Raw genomic sequence first — 6,183 nt, 5'->3', positions numbered from 1 at the left:
TTTTCCACTGTCCAGTCTCGTGTTCAGTACTGCCTGTTGGTATGGGGAGTGGGTACAATGATCAACATTGAAAAGATTTATATTTTGCAAACGAAATGCCTTCGGTTTATTTGCAATCTGTCTAGATATGATTATGCGTCTGCATACTTTAAGTAATATATTAAGTATTACCGCCCTCTATAAACAACAACTATCCGAATTTATATACCGGCAATACAAAACTGACAGTAATGTGTTTTTAAGTACATTTATCAACACAGATCCACATTACGTCTTTAGAAGTGTGAACTTTATATAGCCTCACCTAAAGACCGGGTATGGAATGGAGTTAAATCACTGGAAAATCCCTAACCTCTTGAACTGTTATCCTGACATATTTTATCTACCTTGTTAACATTAAAAAAAAATGAAGATGTACTTTTCGGAACATACGTGACTATTTGTTTCCTATTTACGTTGTGTAATACCAGTTATACTGTTTACACTCTTGCCTTGATATATGTTAAAGATTGCATTTTGTGTTTTGCTCCTGGTTCATATTTGTATTACATTCTGACTTATGACTGACTATTTTGTGCTGCTCTAGCTGTGCCTGCTGAGTTGTGTTGCACATGTCAATTGTGGTGCCGAAGGCCCAGTCAGGTGACTTGTACGTCAGCTTTAGCCTCGGTCCAACGGCAAAAGCTGTATTTTGCTACAAACTGCAATAAATCAAATCAAAAGTTGTTGGCATCTTCAATTTTATCACTGCGCGCATTTTTTTCCAGATAGAGCCTTTCCAAAAGGCAAAATACTGAAGTTGTCACTGAGTTTTACCATCTTGTTACTGAGCTTTACCGTTGTATCGGCAGTCTTAATTATCAGGGCTCTCTTGATATTAGTCAATTAAACATTGGAAAGACGCATAAGCTTCACCTAGGAGTGCACATGGCAGCGCCTTTAGCACCCCGTTTTCATTCCGCGATTTTACTTTTCAATTATTTAAATTTTTAAACTTATTATTACTGTAACGTTGGTACACATCCCAAACACATGCTGTGTGTATATGCGCAACAATCCGCTCAGTATGTGCGCATATAACCTGTTTGCTCCTATGCAGATATGGGCACCTAGAAAGCGCACGTGATGCATATGACGCACTGCATACCATTTGTTCTTTTCTGCTTGTAATCTGCATTTGTTACAGCAGGTATTAAAAGAAAAAAATCGACCCCTCGTGGCCTATGCATTGCATTCCCTCCTGTCATACGTGAATGAACAAATTTATTTTATTGAAATGCGTATTTTTTCATACACGTTTTGTTCAATTCTGAATCATAACGACAACTGCGCCTTTTCGACCGTGAGTGTGCATTCAATCTGATATGAAATACGTCAGTTTCGAAATTTCACACACTACTACTGCTAGAAAAACTGGCCACCCTGTATACGCAGCGCCTGGTGTCATCGACGGCACCGGAACCTTGAGAGAATGCAAACATTATCCTCATTCATAAGAAATGGGACTCCAAGGACCAATCAGCTTACTGTCTGTTACGTACAAAGTATTTACTAAGGTAATCGCTAATAGAATCAGGACAACCTTAGAATGCCATCAAGCAAAAGATCAAGCGGGTTTTCGGAAACGGTACTCTACTATCGATCATATCCATACCATCAATCAGGTGATAGAAAAATGCTCGGAATATAACCAGCTCTTATACATAGCATTTATTGTTTACGAAAAACCATTTGACTCAATTGAAACCTCGGCGGTGATGCAAACATTGCGAAATCAGGGGGTAGACTAGCCGTACGTCAACGTGCTGAAAGATATATATAGTGGCTGCACAGCAACTATAGTTCTGCATAAAGAAAGTAACAAAATTCCCATAAAGAAAAGAGTTAGGCAAGGAGACACAATCTACCCAGTACTATTCACAGCTTGCTTAGAGGAAGTATTCAGAGACTTGGAATGGGAGCAGTTAGGGATAAGGATACATGGAGAATACCTCAGTAATCTGCGATTTGCTAATGACATTCCCTTGCTACGCAACTCGGGGGTTGAACTGCAAATAATGATTGATGACCTAGATAGGGAAAGTAGAAAGATAGGCTTGAAAATTAATATGCAGAAGACCAAGGTAATGTTCAACAGCCTCAGGAAGGAACAGCAGTTTACATTAGGTAGCGAAGTACTGGAAGTAGTAGGCGATTATGTCTACTTAGGACAGGTAGTAACCGCAGATCTGGACCATGAAAAGGAAATAACGAGAAGAATACAATTGGGATGGAGCGAATTTGGCAAGCACTCGCAGATTATGACTAGCAGCTCAATGGTATCGCTCAAGAGGAAAGTATACAACAGTTGCATATTACCTATACTCACCTATGGGGCTGAAACGTGGAGGCTAACCAAGAGGGTTCAACTTAAGTTGAGGACAATCCAGACGACTATGGAACGAAAAATGGTAGGGGTAACATTAAGAGATAGGAAGCGTGCAGAGTGCGTCAGAGAAATAACTCAAGTTACCGACATTCTAGTGGAAATTAAGAAGAAGAAATTGGCATGGGCAGGACATGTAGTGCGAAGAGAGGATAACCGATGGTCGTTTAGGGTAACAAACTGGATTCCTAGGGAAATAAGCGTAGCAATGGGCGGCAGAACGTTAGGTGGGCGGATGAGGTAGATTCGCAGGGGTCAAACGGATGCAGGTAGCATAGAACCGGGTTTAATGGAGAAATATGGGAGAGGCCTTCGCCCTGCAGTGGGCATAGTCAGGCTGATGATGATGATGATGATGATAATGATGGCTACTGAGAAGCTGCTTTCGCGATAAAAGGTGAATTTCCATCTTCGTATCTTCGTAATACGCCAGAGACTATTGATTACTGTTTCTATAGAGCGCCGTGATGCGATGTTCCTCTGAAATATATTCGAAGAACGCTTAAAATGACGTTGAAATCAGACTATAGTAACGTGTTTTCGCTCCTTCAGAGAAAGTGTGTTGTTCTTTGTAATCTCTGTGTTTACTGTACTATTTACTCTGTAGAGGAGCCATATGAACGACCGACATGCTCGCGCTTTGTGCGAGAAAAATACTTGCTGCGTTAGAAGGATCTGCTCAGTAGATGACTTATCTCGATACATCTGTGACCTCTGATGTCTTTATAAGGTGTGGAGAATGATGGTATGGCCGTTGTCAAAATTAACACAAGACATTATTAATCCGATTAGGCGAAATTGTATTGACGGCCATTTGTGTCTGCCTGAAACGGTCCCCAAAGCATGAGTCACAATGTCTCCGAGTCAAGAGCGTGCGCTCGGCCGACAGATGGCGCATGCATATAGGTTTATGTCACGGCACAAACTCGGCGCCTGGCGATCCCACTTCGGTTCCGACTCATGGAGGAAGACGGAAGGTGGCGAAAAACAGCCCGTTTAGTGATGTAATCGGACATAGAAGCCGCAAGAAGCCGAGCTGCCTTTCGTCTTCTAATCCGCGGGCTCACTACTCCCTGTCTTCACAGACCTATGCGCCGAGGGTGGGGAGGAAGGTGCCCTTTTTTCGATGGAAATAAAGTTGTACGATCAAGCAATCAAGTCCCTTCAGGTTGGTTGGAGCTGCGTGGCAACGCTCCAAGACCAGTCGCGCTGCGCGCGCTGCATACCCTACAAACAGTGTACATGAGAGAGAAAAAAAATAGGCTTTTGTCAGTGAGATGATATAGGTCGAGTTTCTCAGCGGTTCCAGGTAGCGGGCAGCTTAAGTCTGCCGGTGCCCGCTTGCGCTGTTGCCATGGCTCGGGTCTGGAAGTCTGGGATCCGACTGGCGAGGACAGCTTCTCATTTTTCTAGTGAGGGAGATGCGGCAAGATCTACCGGGAGCGAATTTTCCACGTAGTTCCAGATTATATGGTCTATGGTGACAAGCTCGCCGCACAGTTGTCAGAATGAGTTTAAATGGTTACGAAAAATATTTAAATAAGTCCGCGGATTTGGCTGCGAGCGCGTTTGAAGGCGCAACCACATGGTAGCCTGCTCTCGGCTGAGCGAAGCGTGCGGAAGAAGCACGTTCGCTCTGAGGTTCTGTCATCATCATCATCATCATCAGCCTGACTATGCCCACTGCAGGGCGAAGGCCTCTCCCATATTTCTCCACTTAACCTGGTTCTGTGCTAGCTGCATCCACTTGACCCCCGCGAATTTCTTAACCTCATCTGCCCACCCAACTTTGTGCCGCCGCTGCTACGCTTTCCTTCTCTTGTAATAGTTGTAATAGTTGGTAATTGCCTGATACGCATCCAGTGACGCGCCCCGTGTGGAACTAGCGTACGAAACGCCTTCACCGCCTCGTCTGACAAAACCTCGAGCATATTGGTGAGCCGCCACGGTACCCGGGACGCCGGAGCGGGCTTCGGACTCATACCAGATCCGCTTCCTATTCTTGGCATCGTACTACGACTTGTAAGCAGTGAAGGAGGTACAACCCCTGGCGAAGTAGTGAAGGGCCGTTCTGAAATCACTAAGAATGGTGCAGGTGTGATTCTGAACTATTCCTACTCTAGTGCGGCCGCCCTCTTCCAATATGCCCGGGACCACTGTAGCTGCTACTCTGCAAGAGATACCACGCAGAGAGCGAAAGTGCCCTTTTCAGTAATGCTGTATTCTGCAGCATTATTGTAACGGCACTATCGTGCCCTTGATACTTTTTGCCTACGTCTCCGTTCTGGCCCTCCTCCGGTTTTCGTGGCGGTCCGCTTGCGTGTTCTTGGCGAGTGGTTTGGTACAAATGCGTTCTCGCCTTTCTATCACTAAAATCACCTGTATTGAAGGATCCTCGGCCCTTACACCTAACTTTTCCCTATCGGCTTTCCTGATGTCCGGGTAAGTGGTGGCATACACCTGCCGACTGGTGACAAATGTATGAGCGAAGCGACATGCATCGCGCTCCTTTTTTGCCTTTTCGCTTAGTTGCCACGCTTTATTGAGACTTATTGTCTGCTGGTTGGAGGTTAGCAGCCTGTCAAGCGTTGCCTGTTTATGTCTATTCGATAGTAGATTATCTTAAGCACACGGATTGTGTCTGCCTCTGGGATTTCGTTTCCTTGGGTTTCTAACTGTATCTTGTTTGGGTTATTTTTGCAAGCCCTTCCGTTATTACGAATGTTCCTCACAAAAGTTGGGACGGTGCAGTTCCGACTTTTGTGGGGAACGTTCTTGCCATGCCCAATGAGCATGGGCGTCTACAACGTCCGCCGCCTCTTGTAAAGCCGCCTCAATCTGCCCATCGGATCCCTGATTCATCCACATCCTGGTGTCATCAGCATATAAGGTGTGTCAATACCTTCTACAACGTCAAACTTCTTAAGGAGCGTGATCAGCGCAGTGTTCAATAGGAATTGAGATAATACCGACTCCTGCTGTGTGCCCCTGTTTAACAGTGGTATATGCTCCGATTTCAGTTTTCCTATGGTGAGCTCCACAGTCCTGTTGGACAAAAAATCTCATATACTCGCATGTGTCTCAACCTACATTTAATTTCGAGAGGGAGGAGAGTGTCGCTCCATGGGAGATGTTATTAAATGCTTTCTTCAAATTCAACTCCAAGATCTCATGCGTTCCATGGCCGTTTCTCTGGAGAGTTGAAGCATCAGGTCCTACGTTGACAGGAACGGCCTAAATCCTTTCATTGTGTGCGGCATCGGGCGATTGATTGCTACGTAGTCCTGGCAACACGTTAGAAACACGTGCTCCATGAGCTCGTCCTGGCATGACGTGAGCGAGATAGGTCGAAGGTCTTCGATAGGTAGCTTCTGGCAGGGTTTGGGTACAAAAGTGATTATTGCATGTTTCCATTTCAGTGAGAGATGCCCTCGTTTCAGCACTCGTTCATATAATATGTTAAAGCCTCGATCGTGTCGTCATTGAAGTTAACAAACAGTAGGGGGGGGGGGGGGGGGGGGCAGGATATGGTACGGAATAAATGGGCGACTGGGCAATAAGAAATCGTGACTTCTGCTGCGGTGTCTCTTAGAGACGACTAAGACCAAGTATGTGGCCCGAACGCACCTGAAGCAGATACAGCAGATAGTAGAACTCCCAGAGGACTTCAATAGTAAATACCTCCCCACGACATGAGATGGAAACGTATATTCTGGATATACTGAGGCGGAGAATATCCACTAGACGCGGACATTGCT

The sequence above is a fragment of the Amblyomma maculatum genome, chromosome 3 (assembly GCF_055883805.1).
Source record: "Amblyomma maculatum isolate TAMU_Amacu chromosome 3, ASM5588380v1, whole genome shotgun sequence".
Taxonomy (NCBI): Eukaryota; Metazoa; Arthropoda; class Arachnida; order Ixodida; family Ixodidae; genus Amblyomma; species Amblyomma maculatum.
Note: the sequence above shows the minus strand (reverse complement) of the source record.